Raw genomic sequence first — 19,904 nt, 5'->3', positions numbered from 1 at the left:
ATACGTCTTTCTAGGTCTTCATCTGCCAGCCCTACCACCAACCTTCGCTTTATATACCGCTTTCGTAATCCAATTATCCTTCATCCGCTCTACGTGTCCAAACCAACCTAACATTCCCTTCTCAATCTTAGTCACTATATCGTCTTTTACACCACATCTCATACTGTTGTGGAGTCAGTTATAGTGTATTGATATACTTATACTTACTTATGCACGTGCACGAACCACAGTATCGGCCAAGCACACGCAAAACAATAGTTATTTTTCCCACTGCCGTATGATTGATTTATCCTTTGATTGATGACCTAAAATCCATTAACACGAACATTAAACTAGGGATGGCGATTCATTCCAAAAAAGATCGATTTTTAAATCGATTCGAATCGTGACCTGATGAATCGATCCACAAAAAAATCGAGATCTAAAATATCGATTTCCAAAAAATCGATCTTTTTTCCAATTTTCTATTAAGTACAATATAAACAGTCACTTAGTCAAAAAACGAACAAACAACAATTTGTTGTCAACAAACAAATTAATCGAATGATATGATGACGCAATCACAGAACAGATAAAAAAGTCACTCAGTCATTATAAACGTAACTTTTTTCTATTGAAGAGAAGTGAGGCGAAGGAAACTAAACACACAGCCATCTCGTAAGTTTTTGAGTAATTAACCGGCAGCACTCTTGTAATACGGGCACCTACAACTAATTGTATGTATGGTTAATACAAAAACAAAAAAAATCGAATGTCGATTTTAAAGGGTGATGTATCGATCCAATGAATCGATCCAGTACTACATATCGATTTAAAAAATCGATTTTCTTGGCTCGAAAAATCGATTGTTCGATTAATCGATCTCAGATCGCCATCTCTACATTAAACATTTCATTAAAAGTTACTTTCCAACTGGCCTGTGAAATAAGTGATAAATTAATTTATCTTACTTACTATTTATTTTGTAATCATATATTTTTTTGTATCCTTATGAAAATAAACATTTTCATTTACTTTTTATCAAAGGCGGCCTAAGAATTATAATATATAATCTAAGAAGAGTGTCCAATGCTGTAGTTACTGAGCTGGGTGACAGCTATCGGCGCTTCCCATTTGTTCAGCCAAGTCTTCTTGTCGTGTCGATGGCAAACTAAATAGTATTGGCCCAAAACTTGGCAACAAGTATGGCGCAATTTGCAGCGCTCACCAAATCCTCCTGCGTGCAGGTGTTCGGATACGCAGGATGTAAGAAGATGTTTCATCGTTTGGGGAGCAGTGTCCGAGCCATCCGAGAAACCCCACCTGAACAAATTGTCCTTACTTCGGCCCACCTGAGTCCGAAGTCTATTTAGAGACTTCTAGGTAAGCTAGGCAAATCAACACCTTGCGGAGGTCTGTTGGACGGCGAAATAAAAACAAAAATCCTGCATCTTTCCTTAGAGCGGTCATCATCATGTAGAGGCGACACTCATTTGGCGAAACTTTTGCCGCCTTTCAGCCAAGTAGTTAGCTACAATAAGTCAGGTAAAAAAACCTCATATCAATTGCGGACTGCAACTCAACTAAACTTCTTTAACGGCCTTTATTTGCTTTTGAAGTTGTAAATATTATAATATCCTGTTGATATTATACTATAATCTTTCTTATTGATACAAAAACTTAAGTTTGATGAGACTACAAATAAAATTATAAATTAAAAATAATAATAAATTAATTTAAGCTTTATAATTGGCAAAAGATAGTCAGATAACCACAGGGTTACGTAGGCCTAGACCTACCTAAAGTATTCATAAATAGTCATATTTTGTCATCGAAAAATGATATTCTTAACCTCTTTACGTACTTACCAATCAGACATTTTATATAAGTTATATGTACTTTCATATACCCTTGTCTACGTTATTACCTTTGTCTGCCGGCACATGGCAATTTCTATTGAAAGCTAGCGAAAAGATTTTCGCATTTCAAAGTAAATGTCGAGACTCACAGAACAACCGACACCAATCCGCTCAGAAAAATTGTGTGACAAAAGCTTCACAATTCTATAAAGGCTTTATTCAACGGACGTATATAAGGGTGTTTGTGGAGAGATCCCTCCTAAGCGGAATGAATGAGTGACCAGGGCCAGACGAAAGCGGATTTCATACCGAGTCATCGTCTATTGTAAAGTCACTGAAGAGGTAGAAAATTCAAGGGTTTACCTTATATAATACGGATCATAAATTAGGCAGTTTTTGTTTTTAAAAATGTTTCAGTGTTCATTCAAAAAGTAAGGGTTTAATAATTTTCCAATGTTTCGTGAATTGCGAGAAATCGTTTCATCTCAACCATGACGCGACGGCGAGAGAATGTGGAAATTCCTGCGAGTATTTACTTGCCACTTTGTACGCTCATGTGCTGCTACGGTGCTACGTTGCTACGACCATGTGGAGCACTGGCTACGCCTTAGCAGCAAATACTTTTCGCCACGTTCAACTCTTTTGTACAATGTACAATAAATTACATATAAACTCAAACAAACAAAGTGACAAATCGAGTTAAATATCTTCTATTTTATTTCCATTGTAACTTTATAACCAAACTAGGGATCACAAAGTGATTTGTTCCCACCAGGATTCGAACCTGGGACCTCCTGTGAGTGGAATTCTCTGCCGTCTTCTGTATTTCCGAATGCCTATAACCCGGGTGCTTTCAAGGCCAGAGTGAACAAACACCTTCTGGGCGAGCTCACTCCATCTTAGGCCTCGTCAATGCCTACGGGAAAGTCTGGGGCCAAGAGAAAAGATTTTTTTTAAAGTATAGAATTGAAATTAATTTAGAAAAACATACTTGAATTTTGCGACCGAATATTCCACTTGATATTAAATCAGAATCATGGTCTGAATCATACCCCTCAGTATTCGTTACGATAGTACTAACACCCTGTATATACTTATACAGTATATACTTATATATAAGTATATATACTTATATATAAGTATATATATACGTAAGTATATACAGGGTGTTAGTGCCATCGTACCCAACAATGTACTTATGTTTATATTAATTACTTTTATTATTATTATTTTTTGTATAGGTAGATGATAGATGGATAAAATACATTATTGTCGAAATCACTTTGTGAGAACAAAGGACAACCTTTGTTTGGTAAGGACTTTTCAGGCTTGAATCACCTGATTGTCCGAAAAAGTAAGATGATTCCGTGCTTCAGAGGGCACGTTTAGCCGTTGGTCCCAGCTATTAGCCGTAAAAACAACTCCACCAACCCGCTTTGGAGCAGCGTGGTGGAGTATGCTCCGTACCCCCTCCAGTTGATTGAGGGGAGGCCTGTGCCCAGCAGTGGGACGTATATAGGATGTTTATGTATGTATATTATATTGCTGTTAATTTCCCTAAGAATACGAGTAAATAAATAAACAAACAGCGGTACTCATTTTCAAGTCAAGATTCAATCTGTAACAGATCAAAGTGAAACAGATGTGTACGGTAGCGGGTCGATACTGTCGGTAGCCGGCACAAAGCGGTATCATTTGGATAAAATAGGATAATAATAATATGCTCCCTGCCCACCTTGAGATTATGCTCAGATCCTTGATTTACTAAACCAAAAGAGGCCTCTGTGGTCCTGTGGTTGAGCGTTAGACTCACGATCCGGAGATCCCGGGTTCCGTTCCCGGCGGGGACATATCACAACAATCACTTCATGATCCCTAGTTCGGTTAGACATAATAGGTTGATCACCTGATTATCCGAAAGTAAGATGATCTGTGCTTCGGAAGGCACGTTAAACCGTTGGTCCTGGTTGTACTTAATAGTGTGTGTAAGTAGTCGTTACATGCACTATATCAGGGGCCTTTGGTGGCTCAATAATCAGGATTGTCGAGGTTGGTAATTCACCTCACAACCCGCACGATAAAATAATATATGAGTGCGTCACCCAACAGGGTCCACATAATATCAGCGTCGTGGTTCACGCCGCGACTTGTGCTGAGTGAGGCCCTTTTATCTCAGGACGTCCACCACCACCTTATGGTCACTTCGACAAACATCCGTCTTGCTTTTTTGTAATTGTTTTAGTGGAAATTTGATGTGATGTTGTTGTCTTTTTTTGTGTGTGGCGTCCTTTTATAATAAACTTTTTCTATTCTATTCTTTTTTTTCTATAGATTTTGCTTTTACAATCATCATTATATACATATAATAGGTTAAACCTTGAAACGGAAATCTTTTGCTACCTTATAGGAAGGTAGGTAGTTGGAAAATGGTGTTATGAAAATGCAGATATCGATATGTTTCAGAAATTTATAAAGTGGTGTTTACCTGAAGGGCACAGCTAGATGTTATAGACCGGTGAGCATGAGACAAAGAAAACTCCCTTGAATTTGTACAATGTATATTTTTAAATCTACAAATTTCATTAACCATAGGTAGGTCAAAAACCCTATGGAGGGAGACAGGTCGCGCTTTGGTCCGTCAGGTTAATTGTCACTCCGTAACAACCATGGGATATCACTATGTTTAAAAACACTGTCCGTACACCTGTAGGCACCTCACTTACTCGAGGACCTCCGACTATCAGGCCTACCTGAGGCGTTCCGGAATACCGTACAGGTGATGAGTTGAGGCCGGCTCAGGCCAGGGCGTGCTGGACGATGGCGGCGCAGCGGGCCAACTGTTACGCAGCTGGCGGGCTGCACGTCCACCGGTCAACCTCGCAGTCCTTCACCGGGCCTTATCCGGAGTGTTGACAAAAGGTGAGGCGCGGCACATCCACATGCGCGCCGCACAAAGGAAAGCTTCGACGTGCAAACAACCAAGGCAAGCTCCGCCGAAATGAAGCTTGAAATAGCTCTCAAATGCAGAAGAAAACAGTAGGAATCCTCATTCACAAAATTTGTTGAAATAGTCTGATCCAATCATAAACTTCTTCTTAGATTAAAACTTGCAAAAACGTTAAAACTTTAAAACGTTAAAAACTTAAAGGAAACAAAAAACCCCATCTGCAACAAGGAATGGCAATGATTAGCATGTGGTTCAGCTGACAGCGTGGCAAGGCAACTCACGAGTGTAAAACAAAGAAAATAACTTACAGGTTCATCCGGGATAGTTGGGCATCGCTCGGATGAAACCTAAACCCACCCACTGGACCTTAGGCGATGGGATTTCAGTGATGTTGCTGAAAACAAGGACCTCGAGGTTATCACAAAGTTGGTGCAAAAATATGCACGAAGAATTGCGAGGACTCACCATCTCGGTTAAGCTATTTATTTAAATCGAGACATCGGCTCTTGATGTCGCCGATAAATCGTGGCTTTTAATTTGCCCACATTATTGTTACGGCAGTGGAGTCTCCGGCGCTCTCGCGACGTCCCCACTTTCCATAACCTGTCTCTCAGCTCAGCCAGCTGTCAGTCTGACACACGAACCCACAATATTGCCAAACTAGAAAAAATCTACCAAACCATAAATTCGCCGAATCAACGACAACAATCGATCGACTTGTTTGATCCCAAAATTTAAACAATATAATTATAATATATCAAAATAAATGTTGCAGATAATTTTCTATACCAAATTTTGAAGAAAATAAAATAATTAAAAATATTCGGGCCCATCGATAACCCTGCAGCGCCATCTGTGATTTCCGGCGGGTAAAATATAAAAACAACGTTATATCGTCAGAAACCACAAGATGTCGCTACAAGGCTCGTTGGTCCGAAATGCTTCGTTACAATACCCCCCTACCCACGAGAGGTTTCGAACTGGGTGAGAAACACGGCTGCCCTCAGCCATAGAGCCTGGAGCGCACAACCAGTCTAAATTTTAACGATTTTAAAAAAAAACTGCCACAAAAGACAAGACAACTAAACAATTTTTAAAAAAAAACGTAACGAAGCACAAACCAACATATAAACAGCACAACCCTAAGCACAACAATTACCCCGACCTGTTATTCTTCGCCATTCATTAATCACCTTTCACTTCTTTCATATAGTAGCACCCAGTATCCATTTCACTGGATGTTACCCACATTCATACCCCTGTTGAGCTGACGACTATCTTAGTGTCACTCGATACCCCAATTCTAAAAACAAAGACAAAAAACAAAACAACAGTTGCTAGAGGCTTATTTAAGGAGTCACTACCCGCTCCGTCGAAAACAAAAAAAAATAGTCAACCTAATGAGGTTTCCTATTTAAATGAATTTCTAATAAATGGCTACTATAAAGCCTAAAAAATGTTGTCACGAGCAACATAAAACTATATTAAATAGTTGGCTATAACCGCCTAAACAAAAAAATATGAAACGCTAAATTGAGCGTTCATAAAAACGCTGCGTTGCAGACGCTAGTGTGTATGAGCCTTATCAGCGCACCATTAACACACAAAAAAAAAAAAACATTAAACATAAACAAACATAAAACATCTATTGGTAAATGTACCTAGTTATTTTAAAATCAAGACTCAATTAATAGTCTTAAACCACATAAATAATTCGTGTTTGTTATAAATAGGTTGTTACTAGGTCCTATGACACAAGTAACCCCAAAAAATTTTTTTCTAAATGTTATTGAATGCTAACCATGAAAAGGAAAAATTCTCCAATGAGTGACCGCAAGCTTTAAGATTCCCAATCTGCTTCGATTGGATGTCCCTATCGACAGACTCCGTGCATACTACACGCTCAAGACGGTGATGAAGATGATTATACAAAGCCCTAGCACGCATAAGGCGATGACGTTCCCTAGACTTCACTGCTAAATCAAGTTTTGCCTGCAGCTCCTTCAGCTTCTCGGTGATAATTGGGAATTCGGCCTGTGGCTTCCGCTCATCGTCCAGTATTCCATCCGGAGAGAAACCTGTGATCAACTCCCTAAGCCGCTTCTTCACTTTGAGAACAGTATCAGCTGGTGCTTCAGCACGAATACTCACTCCATAAACCAACTCATAACGGAGCAGTGATTGCAAATAAACAGTTTGGACATCCATGGTTGTGTTCTGGAGCTATAATCTCAAGATTGAAAAGAGGTTTGAAGTAAACTGAAGTAAATCTATATTTCAAAATGTACCCGTCTGCCTCCAAAACTTATTTTCTAAATTATGTAAAAATTTTTCATTGAATATAAACCAAATTAGTGTAATTCTCTCACAACATCAATTCTCAGTCTATTCCTGTAAATAATTTTCAAAATAATAAAAGAAACAACAGTGTTTTATATTAATTTTGTTTAAGGTTATGTTTACTTTTAAGTAAATGTTTATTTGTAAGTTGTAATATGTTATTTAATGTGCAAAGATGGTAAAGTAAGTTTACTACTGAATATTAATCAATAAAGATGTTATTGGAAGACAGTTCTATAATTATTTAAAAAAAAAAACAAATAAGAAAAATGTTTGCCAAGCAGCGGCACAACTCTCAATATTATGATGATGAAACAAAGTCACAAAATTCCAATTACAAACCAATGTCCTGTTATAAATGTAATTAATAAAACTAGAAAGTAATTTATTATTGTTTTTTTAATTGTGAAATTGTTTGTTTTTTAAATCAATATGTTTTCAAAATTCAATTGTTGGGAAATCTCAAAATGCAGTACTAATATGGATATTATTTGTCCAAATTGTTACAAAAAAGCTCAATACTGATAAAAAATATTTGCTAGTAAGTATCAAAAAATGTTCAAAATTGGTTTTAACCTGTAATTTATATAAACAAGGTTAAAAAAAAGTAAACACAAATGTAGTACTAAAAATGACAATAAGCCCTAGAATTGGGTTAAACTTATTGTACAAAATAAGTATTTAAGTTAGGTCTCTTTAGGAGGCCTTGAACCTTACTTATACTAAGAAACAGACACAACTTAACCTAAGATGCAAACAAAACACAAACAATTCACACAAAATCCCATCACTTTTAATAATAAAAAATACACTGTTTTCACAAAAAAATTACTTAAAGTTTATGCCAACACCACTTATATTCTAAAATGGTTGTACAGAGCGACAATTTCACCAAGAAGGGCGCCACTGAAACGGATCTATTTAAATTCCAATAGAATGGACTTCAATACAGAGAAGTGGGCCGTTAGGTAAAGTATCACTCTGTGACATGACCATAAGATAGCACTGATGTTTAAAATATCTTTCCGTCCTCCTTTAGGCACCTCACTTACTCGAGGACCTCCGACTATCAGGCCTACCTGAGGCGTTCCGGAATACCGTACAGGTGATGAGTTGAGGCCGGCTCAGGCCAGGGCGTGCTGGACGATGGCGGCGCAGCGGGCCAACTGTTACGCAGCTGGCGGGCTGCACGTCCACCGGTCAACCTCGCAGTCCTTCACCGGGCCTTATCCGGAGTGTTGACAAAAGGTGAGGCGCGGCACATCCACATGCGCGCCGCACAAAGGAAAGCTTCGACGTGCAAACAACCAAGGCAAGCTCCGCCGAAATGAAGCTTGAAATAGCTCTCAAATGCAGAAGAAAACAGTAGGAATCCTCATTCACAAAATTTGTTGAAATAGTCTGATCCAATCATAAACTTCTTCTTAGATTAAAACTTGCAAAAACGTTAAAACTTTAAAACGTTAAAAACTTAAAGGAAACAAAAAACCCCATCTGCAACAAGGAATGGCAATGATTAGCATGTGGTTCAGCTGACAGCGTGGCAAGGCAACTCACGAGTGTAAAACAAAGAAAATAACTTACAGGTTCATCCGGGATAGTTGGGCATCGCTCGGATGAAACCTAAACCCACCCACTGGACCTTAGGCGATGGGATTTCAGTGATGTTGCTGAAAACAAGGACCTCGAGGTTATCACAAAGTTGGTGCAAAAATATGCACGAAGAATTGCGAGGACTCACCATCTCGGTTAAGCTATTTATTTAAATCGAGACATCGGCTCTTGATGTCGCCGATAAATCGTGGCTTTTAATTTGCCCACATTATTGTTACGGCAGTGGAGTCTCCGGCGCTCTCGCGACGTCCCCACTTTCCATAACCTGTCTCTCAGCTCAGCCAGCTGTCAGTCTGACACACGAACCCACAATATTGCCAAACTAGAAAAAATCTACCAAACCATAAATTCGCCGAATCAACGACAACAATCGATCGACTTGTTTGATCCCAAAATTTAAACAATATAATTATAATATATCAAAATAAATGTTGCAGATAATTTTCTATACCAAATTTTGAAGAAAATAAAATAATTAAAAATATTCGGGCCCATCGATAACCCTGCAGCGCCATCTGTGATTTCCGGCGGGTAAAATATAAAAACAACGTTATATCGTCAGAAACCACAAGATGTCGCTACAAGGCTCGTTGGTCCGAAATGCTTCGTTACAACCTACCCACTTAATTTTAGAAATGGAAATCGTTTGTGATACAAAAGTTAAATAAATCAATTACATTTTAATTAGACCGAAACAAAAGCAACGTCATAAAGACGTTTGAGAGGGTATGAAACATATTAATTTCACCACGCTGTCTGTTCTATTCCGGTGATTGTAAATACATAAACATAAACAGCCTTTATACGCCCACTTGCTGGGCCTCGTCTCATCCGCAGTGGAGCAGCATGATGGAGTCCGCCAGACCTCCGTTCCCCCTCCGGTTGAATGATTGTAAATTTTATACGGATCAAAATTAAACGTCAATTATATTCAATATAGAGGCCAGTGTACTATATAAGTACCTATTTTTTTATCTGGACCATTAAAAATAACGTTTTGACAAAACATTTTACAGAACAAAAGAATAATTTGATAGGAAACAGTAATATTTTTTCCGGTCGAGTTTTCCTTAAAAATATCGCGGCATTTTGAATGGTCCAATTTGTGTTTTGATCTCAGGTTGCGGTGCTGAAGTTAGGCGATGGGAGGATATTAGAATTCAGGGCGGGCGCGGGCGCGGGCCGGGCGTCGCCGGGTCACGGCCGACGCTCCACACTACACGACTCCACACTACCAGGAAAACAAGTGCTGACTTGGTGTTCTACTAGCTACAACACATACATGCGTACATAAACTCACGCCTATTTCCCACCGGGGTAAGCAGAGACTATGGAATTCCATTTGCTTCGATCCTGACACGCTTCCCTTGCTTCCTCCACATTCATCAATCGTTTCATACACGCACGCTGGTTCGGAGTAGATCGTACTAAACCAATAAGAACATCTCCAATTTGGTCAATGTACGTCCTTCTAGGTCTTCTGACCCTACCGTCAACCTTCACTTTATAACTTACCGCTTTGGTATCCTATTATCTTTCAACTGCTCTATGTGTCCAAAGCAACATAACATTCCCTTCTCAATCTACTCCCTACAATGGAATTTAAATACGTTTTATTAATTATTAATATTATTTATCAGTTTATTATTACTATTATTTATTATTAATCCGAGTTGAATAAGTACGCACTTGAGGGCTTGGATATATTGGCTATGTAGAAGTGGTGAAAAGAGAGACGCCTTTGCCCTGCAGTGGTATGGTGTAGTCTTGTTATAAAAAATATTATTATATTAATTCATATACTTATATTTAACAGGTTGGTCTCGTGCAAGGTGAAACCTCAGTGAAACGTAGGTATTCAGTAAGTATATAATTTATTGGGAACATGGTCGTGAGTTTACGTTATGTTATTCATACATTTACTGATTTCTATTCGGTAAACATTATATCAAAACAAATACTGTTCTATCTAACAATATAAGTACTTATGGATATGGAGGAGCGTGACCTTCTGACACAGGTGTTTCACACTTACTAGGAGGTCACAACTACAAATATTATTATGTACCATCTCTGTTGAAGAAATATATTTTTTTATGTCCATAAATATCGGGTCGTAATCGCCTCGTTTCTATAAAAGCTCGCAATACCAGCCACCCTTTCGTCCACCCACTTATTAGAGTCTGAGTCGACAAGTAATCGACTTGTGACAACACTAGGTTCTGGAACTTATTGGGTAAATATCTTTACCATAATGAAGGTTATGAGCGGTAATTTTATTCAATCCATCGGTTCCGGGAATTCGAACTTTATTTATACCCTCGAGATACTTTTATGTTTTATTTTGGGCACGAATAAGGTACTTACTTAAATAATGGTTTTGATACCGTTCTTCATAGAATAGAATGAGACTATAAAAAGTACTATCTCGTAATATAAAAAAGGCAGCTCGCGCGGTAGAAACATTTGCATGTATCTGAATAAAAGCACGTCGTCTTAGCACTTTACTAGCGTTCTTGTTGAGACACGAGCTTACATATACTAAGCTAGTCACCATATTCATGACCAAAGAAAGTGGGTACTTTGTGGGAAGAGAGCCAAATGTACCCTTTATCAGATATGAGCGAGTGTGACGAGACGAAAACTCGTTTTTGATATCTCCGATTTGGCAACCGTGTCGTGCATTTCCTTTCAAACATTATCGATAAACACGTCAAATTCTACGTTGATTATTAAGCGAAAAGACCTATTTTTAAATAATATATTCAGTATTGCGTTCAGGATGTTGAAAATAAATTAGCACTGATCCAAGGTTATAATAAGATCATAATGTAGCTGTAGCTACTGAAATTGTAGGCTGTTTATAACAATATTTTCCGACAATACGTTATTAATTATGATGTAATTAATTTACAGTCTAAATTCGTAACCTTATGAACGTCATGTAACATGTAGATTTATTAATTGGTTATTAATGTTTTGCTGGGAGCTACTCGTTTACAGTTCTGAAACGTGCGCGAATGCCTACGGCTACAACTCCTTCAAACTGTTTACTCTTGAGAGTTGATCTTGTGTAAATATCTCGCTATAGTTGATGTTCCGTTTATTCCTTGTCCCTACAACGTTAGAAAACGCGAAAATCTTAAGCGTTAAGTAAACATGCCGCGCCTCTCTTCGTTAACGAGCTTAAATGCGATGTCAGCGTTTTACAATGTTCACCCGCGTCTTTGTCTATTATTTAGCTCGACTTCACTGCGGAAATATGCGGGTAATTTTTACGAAAAAAAAATATTGCAATATTTTTACTCACAGGTACCTAATGAGCGGTAACACATACGATAGACATACTTAGTACAAACGCCAATGTTATGATAAAATATATAAATAGTAATTTGACTAATTTAACGTATTTTATTTTGAGACCGACTCATAGTTCTACCTTCTCTATTACTACACATAAATAACATAACACGTGTATGGTAACTTATTGTTGTAATTATTACATAAATAAATAACATTACCTAACGACTATATCGCAATTGGGGTAGTCAGAGGTACATCCATCGCAAGATGAACTAAGTACCCACACTTCACCGAGCTTTCTGTTAGACCAACGTGAGAAATGGTGAGTTTAATATTTCACTAACCTGTGATTTAAATTGGTAACTTTAACCCACTTGCTCCTACTGTGTCGTATACGATACAGTAACTAAATAAAAAAAATAAAAAAATATGAGGGTATTTACAAAAAAACTTGACTTAGCAATTTGCTTACCAGACCATTGTTAGTCATTACAAAGTAATAAACGTGGCCTGCAGTTTATTTCTTTTATGTAATATATTGTTCAAATTAGTGATTTTAGAAATGAATAAAACAAGGTAAGTTTACGTTGTGATATTACTATTATATTTATCTGAATGACAAAGTTACCGATTATTGGGTTTAGAAACACTTCAAAATTACAAAAAGAAAGGTTACGTTCGTTTATTTTCTTAGAATATTTTGCATTTGTTTCCACCGTTCCGTAAAAGAGACAGTAGGACAATGTGCTACTGTGGAGTGGTGCTTATATATTTGTTTTGTTTTTGTTTTAGGAAGTATAAAAAACCGCTGACTTTGAACGATATAATAGTAGAATTGGAGCAAAACGATGAGGAGGAAGTTCCTGATTCCATCATCATCATGCCATCATCAAATTGCAATGCTGAAGTTACTGACGAAGATTCTGGCGATGAAGACGTAGTTTTACTTCAAAATCTTCCCGGGTCGCAACTCCGAGCACCTGCTGAAATTCAGCGTGAGGACTCCTCCGATTATAGTGATAATGACGATTTGCCTTTGTCAGAACTTGCCAAAAGACAACGCGCCGAACCAATTCCATCTACTTCAAGAAGTGTTCCTACTACGACAAATTTCAAAAATAAAAACTATTCATGGATGTCCAGGGATTATTATCGGCCTATTGGCCGATACACAGTGAATGGCAGAATATACAAGGTCCAGTCAATGACATGAAACCTATTGATTACTTTGATAGTATGTTTGACAAACCTGTAATAGAAATGATAGTCAAATATACAAACTTATAGGTATGTGACGCAGAGAAATAAAGAGGGTAACATTACTTCTAGTGAGATAAAATGCTTCTTAGGAATCTTACTTTTTAGTGGTTATATGGTGGTACCAAGGAGAAGCATGTATTGGGAAAACGCTTCAGATTGTGGCGTACCTATTGTGTTTTCTGCAATGTCCAGAGACAGGTTCAATTTTATAATGGCAAACATTCACTGCTGCGATAATACTCAATTGGACTTGAATGATAAGTTTTCAAAATTGAGACCGCTTTTCGATCTGCTGAATGCCAATTTTTGGGCGGTGTTGACCGTTCAGATCAGAACATCGGGCTGTACAGAACTAGTATTCGTGGAAAAAAATGGTACTTTTCGCTTATCAGTCACTGTCTGGACATGGCCACACATAACGCTTGGCAGTTATACAAGCAAAATGGAGGAATGTTGGATCATTTGAAATTTTGGAGGAATATTACTGTAAGTCTCCTTGAGATAAACAAAAAACCTGACAGCCATAGCGGTGGGCGACCATCACAAAGTATTTCTGGGGTATTACAATATAACCACAATGGTCATTTAGTGAAATACAGGGAGGAGCGGCTGCGGTGTGGCTTCTGCCACAAGAGTGCCAATTTTTTTTGTATGAAATGTAACGTAACATTACACCCAAAAAAATGTTTTGAAGGTTATCACACCCCTAATAAGTAATATTTTTAAATGAAAATTAAATATAACCTTTTGTAGTACTGGATGTGCATTTTATTATTGAATTATTTATTCATCACAATATCTAAGAAAATCGACGTAGTCGAAGATTATGGTAATACATTTTCCTACTGTGTCTTTTACGACACGGCATTTTCCGGCTTTTCTGGAAAAGAAATATTTTTTTTCTATTTTTTTATTTGTTTCTTATCGTTACAGCAACACGTATTCTAAATTTCACACAGATCGTACGAAAAAAGTTAATTCAGGAGTAAGTGGGTTAATAATTTTATCAAGAAATGTAAAAGAATTTCAAAAAGTTTTGTTCTAGAAACCTGCTACACAATAAACCTTTTAGCGTGTGAGTAAAATGTAGTTGGGTACAGGGAATATTTTCGATTGCATTAAAGATAATTGGATCTTCGATATGTGGTCTATAAAATATGTTCTGACGTGCACTTTAGTGCACCCGGTTCCGGTAACGCATACGGTAGGTATCCAATAAAGTTCAATAGTAAAATGTGTCCTTATTTGCGCAGGTAGTAATCGAAAGCACCGGTTTCCATTTCATTTATTTTTCAAGATAGGGTATAAAATCTTTTCTGTTTTCTACAGGTTCAGTACCAACAGAAAACAAAATATTTATAAATTGCTTGCAGAAGATAGCCGTGGTTGTACCTATATTTTGTGTCCTAGTTTTTAGAGCATATTTTAGTTTTTATACTTATATTTTATTTTTTATTTTTTTGGGGTCATATTAACATTATATTAAAATAACGTGCTTCCAATACGTGTTTTATGCAAGATTCAGAAATAAAAACTAGTAATATGTACATATTTGAAATGCGCCCTTTCATTTGATACCCAACACACCACAATTCGAAAAAAAATTTTTTTTCGTTCTCATTTTATTATGTCTTCTAGAGGGCGCCGTATTGAATTTAGCGTGACGTCACATAACCTATAACTACCGGACAATCAAGACGCTTCTTGTGACACCTCATTTGTTAAATTCTGATAGGTGGTTTAGAAATTAGTTTGGAACAGGCGTGCATACACACATACATACATATCGGTCAAACTCATAACCCTTGTTTTTGCTGTGCCGCGGTCGGGTAATAAAAAGATATATACCTACTTACCTACGATTTGAAAAATCTATCAAGATTACCGCGGCACAGCCACAGACGATATCATAAAGAGGAAAACGATCATCGTACATTATGCTCACCGTAAAGCGACTTCCCCTGAACTGTGACCCTCTGGATTCCGGACACTTAAGAGGTTAATCCCTCAAGTGGAAAATTATATCGGCTTCGCGGTTCGCCACTTTGAAGTTCGGAGAAGTTGTCTAAAAAATATATTTGGATGGGCCTTTATGTCTTTGCCGTAATCTAAGTCCGATTTTGTTTTGTAATAAAAGAAGTGGGGCGTATTTAATTCAAAATGAAAACCACAGAATCTTACCTATTCTTAAAAGCATATTTTTCGATAGCGTTTAATCTCGGGCACCATCTCTATCTCTAGTTCTTATAGTATCTCTAGTTCATATTATAAATTCGAGAGTGGCAAATTAAATTATTGCACTATAAAAAATACCAGCATAATTAAGACCCCACATAATCCAATTTTATTAAGATTATTACTTGTAAATGTTGTTTTGAAAACATTTTCAGATAATTGATACACTCTAGTTTATAAAATTGAATTACGTTGTAGAGTCAACGGCTGGCTGTTATCGAAGGTAATGTTATTTTGATGGTACGAGGCCGGATGTAGTCTGACAGCCCTCGTCGGGAAACTAGATCAAAACACGGCATCCAGGAAGTTACAGGCAAATTGAATCCGCTGTATGAAGCGTCAGCGCTAAAGGTATACCAGAAAATAAAATGACCTTATGTTATCTTTTGTACCTAATGTATAGGTATAATTTAAATTTCAGAGACAAGTATGTTACTGTTGAGTGTTTTGTAATTTCTTCTTCTCAACAGCCTGATCGGTGCCATTTGCGGAAATACACCGTTAATTCATTTGTCATTGTTAGTTACGTTTAATAAATGGTTTAGAATTTGGAATTAGAATCAAATCTACATGCTTTACTGGTCTGTAAATGATGTCTCATTCTAGTAAAGTAGGCTTCCTTACAGGTATCTAATAAGTGGGATATGGAGTGTAGATATTGCCTATTGAATTTGATATAATATACTTAATAGCAGAGTACTTATAGATAATAGTCGAACCGATAATTGAGAGTTATTAAGCAGACAGAAGAAGCGAGTACCTGACGCACCTTCGATTTGCCGATGATATAGTCCTAATGGCTGAGACCATGGAAGACCTGAACACCATGCTCGAGCATCTCAGTAACGCATCCCAACGAGTGGGTCTTAGCATGAACATGGCAAAGACAAAAATTATGTCCAATGACCATGTCGCACCCACTCCAGTTCAGGTTGGGAACGTTACACTCGAAGTTGTAGACCAGTACATTTACCTAGGACAAATAATCCAGTTAGGTAAGTCCAACTTCGAGAAAGAGACCTCTCGTCGGATCCAACTCGGATGGGCAGCGTTCGGGAAGCTGCGAAATATCTTCTCGTCCAAAATACCTCAGTGTCTCAAGACGAAAGTCTTTGACCAGTGCGTGTTGTCAGTGATGACCTACGGCAGTGAGACGTGGCCGCTTACTATGGGTCTCGTGAGGAAGCTCGGTGTCGCTCAGCGGGCTATGGAGAGAGCTATGCTCGGTATTTCCCTGCTCGATCGAATCAGAAATGAGGAGATCCGCAGGAGAACTAAAGTCACCGACATAGCTCGGAGAATTGCAAAGCTGAAGTGGCAGTGGGCAGGACACATAGCGAGGAGAACCGATGGCCGATGGGGTGGAAAGGTTCTATAATGGCGACCACGTGTCGGACGACGCTCAGTGGGTAGGCCCGCTACAAGGTGGATCGACGATTTGGTGAAGGTCGCGGGAAGCCGCTGGATGCGGGCAGCGCAGGACCGATCGTTGTGGAGATCCTTGGGGAGACCTATGCCCAGCAGTGGGCGTCATACGGCTGATGATGAAGCAGACAGAAGTGTGAAAATACTACATTACCTTTATGCATAGTCTAACAATTGCCGTGTAGAAATCGCTGATGGCTGTATAGTTGTGGCATGCTGATAGAGTTTAAGCTGAGATGAGCTGTTATTTATTATTTCTAAATAATAACGCAAAAACAAAGGTTAAAAAATAATAATAAAACGTAATAAAAATATATATAAGTTTTTTTAGTCTGTGGTTTTATAAAGAAAAATAATAGATTGTCTGTTTTTATTTTTCCTGGCGACCATTGTGATAAGTTGTTAAACTACTAATAGCGCAATTTTATTATGCACCATAAAAACTATTACGTACTTAATTCATCGTTCCCTTTACAATGGAGAAGAAAGGATTGGTAGTACTCAGTGTGGTGGTATATTTTTGGTGTTGTAGCTTTTAGCATGTATTGTGTTACTGAGGTGTCTGTACGTAACGTATATTGTATTGTATTGCATTGTATTTCCAGTCTACAACCTCAATTCTCTTTATACACAATCATCTAAACATAAAGGTTCAAATGTTTAAGGTAAACAAGGAGACGCCGAATTTTCCACTGTTCTGTTGTTTTATTCCTTAAATAGGTAAGTGTAAGTAATGTTTATGATTCTATTACCATTACTTTGAACGTAAATTGAATTCCACTTTGTTCCGTGTTTGGGGTAAGTCCGTTTCAATACAAATAAACGGGATTTCGCAAGATCTTATTGTTAAACTACATTGTACTAGTTTTAGAAACGTACACCTACATATAGGTGGTATGTGCTTAATACCGTATTTTTAAAAGTATTATTATTTCATATCACGGGGTCCGACTTTAATAAACTAACAACTGGACTTTTGTCACATACCTTTTACTTCACATTTTTTTTTTAATTAATAAACTACTTTTTAAATACACTTTTTACTTATTAATGATTACTATCTCCTTATCTACATACTTCCAATATGTGGTGTTTTAACTCGGAAATAAAATGTTTCGTTTTGCAATTATTTCTATCTAGTGAACCCTATTCTAAGATCTGTTCCCTGTAACCTTTGTGTATCTAAAGTAAACTTAAATGAAATTGATACTTTTAGAAAAGGGAATGATTCACTCGACCCTTTACTTCGTGTAGAGAAAACCTTACGTTAGAATACTCCTTTGTTCAGTGGGGAAGACATAATGTGGTGTATTCCAATAGATGCGAGATTTGTATGGAATTCGAAAGATTATTCGCAGTGTTATTCTCGATAATGTTACATGCTTATATGTATTGTTATTATTTGTATGTCGTTTCACTATCTCGGGCCTATAGAGACCCATATAACTATTATCGTGTACTTACAGAATGTAAATTATGATATCTATATTATGTACGTAGGTATATGAAGTAACAGAATTAAGTATAAGTACGTAGTTTAAATATTATTAAAAGAGGTTTTATTTTAGCAGGTAAATGTATGTATATGTGAACCTACATCTACGAAACATCAACTTCCAACCACTTTCGGATACAAAGTCCTTAGATGGGTATTTAGTCTGCGTAACGGTTCATATTGATGATTATATGGTTCGTATTGGGTCATCAATATATGAATCATATGGATGCAGGTGATCAGCCTTTAGCCCATGGTCGCTCAATCAATAGCTCATCATGTTAAAACGCGATCCCTCTGGTTTTTACGTTATGCCCGGGAAAATAAAGAGTTGAACGTATTTCATATTCGTTCCCTGTCCAGTATAAAGATACCTAGTACAATATATTCCTCGTAGAATTATAGATAATAATTGAGAATACCAACGGCCACCGTGATCCAGTGGTTGAGTGTTCTGCTCACGATCCGGAGGTCCCGGGTTCGAATCCCGGTGGGGACAAATGACTTTGTGATCCCTAGTTTGGTTAGGACATTGCAGGCTGATCACCTGATTGTCCAGAAGTCAGATGATTCGTGCTTCGGAAGGCACGTTAAGCCGTTGGTCCCGGTTACTACTTAGTGATGTGAGTACGTAGTCGTTACTTGAGTCATGTCAGGGGCCTTTGGCGGCTCAATAGTTACCCTGACACCGGTGTTGATGAGGTTGGTCATCCACCTCACAACCCACACGATAGAAGAAGATTGAGCATACATTCCTAGGAAGTATTACCTATAATACGACGAATATATTGCATTTCCACGGAAACTACTTAGGCGACCACTTCATTAGCATAGACGCGTATTTAGACCGCAAACGGAGACCTCGTGACGTTTCGCATCTGTCTCTCACTAACTCGCAATTTCGGTGCCTACTATTACGCGAGTATCACTTACCCATTGATGTAATATATTATTATGTTACTATAGTAACACCTACCTATTCACATCACTTGCTGAGAATAGTAATGGCTGATAATTCACAGTTCCAACAAAACAATTTTGGTTTCGAAACAAAACAAGTAGTCGAGTCATTTGATCGTCATTAATCTGGTCGACTGAAAAGTTTTCCGGGTGTTATGGAAATTGGTAATTTCACCTACTTGTGAAATGTAATATAAATCACCTGTTTTTCAAACTCCCGGACAACTTTCCACGGAAAACTATCAAATAGTCGGAATGAATATTGGAAATCTTATAAAATACAAAACGTATACAAATATACTTCACCAAAAGGACAATTGAGTAAGTTTTTAAAATGAGTTTAAAAACCCTTTTTTTACGTTCCTTTCCTGGTCACTATTCCATGCTTAGGTATAAATTGCTGCTTTTGTAAATCGAAAATAATTTCATTTCTAAGAGGAAAATAGTCAGGCGGCCGCATCATTAGTGCGGCCCGTATTCGGTCCGC

The 19,904-nt window shown here is 37.6% G+C and overlaps 1 long non-coding RNA gene across 1 annotated transcript; it reads right to left on the bottom strand.

Moving 5' to 3' along the window:
* Positions 1-4,379: 4,379 nt before the first annotated feature.
* Positions 4,380-5,378, bottom strand: LOC126372899 (uncharacterized). Its single transcript, XR_007567239.1, has 2 exons — positions 5,094-5,378; positions 4,380-5,003 (listed from the first exon to the last, which is right to left on the bottom strand). It is a non-coding gene; the product is annotated as an uncharacterized LOC126372899 (long non-coding RNA).
* Positions 5,379-19,904: the final 14,526 nt, after the last annotated feature.

This window comes from Pectinophora gossypiella, chromosome 14 (assembly GCF_024362695.1).
Source record: "Pectinophora gossypiella chromosome 14, ilPecGoss1.1, whole genome shotgun sequence".
Lineage (NCBI taxonomy): Eukaryota > Metazoa > Arthropoda > Insecta > Lepidoptera > Gelechiidae > Pectinophora > Pectinophora gossypiella.
This window is presented reverse-complemented; position numbering and strand designations above follow the sequence as displayed.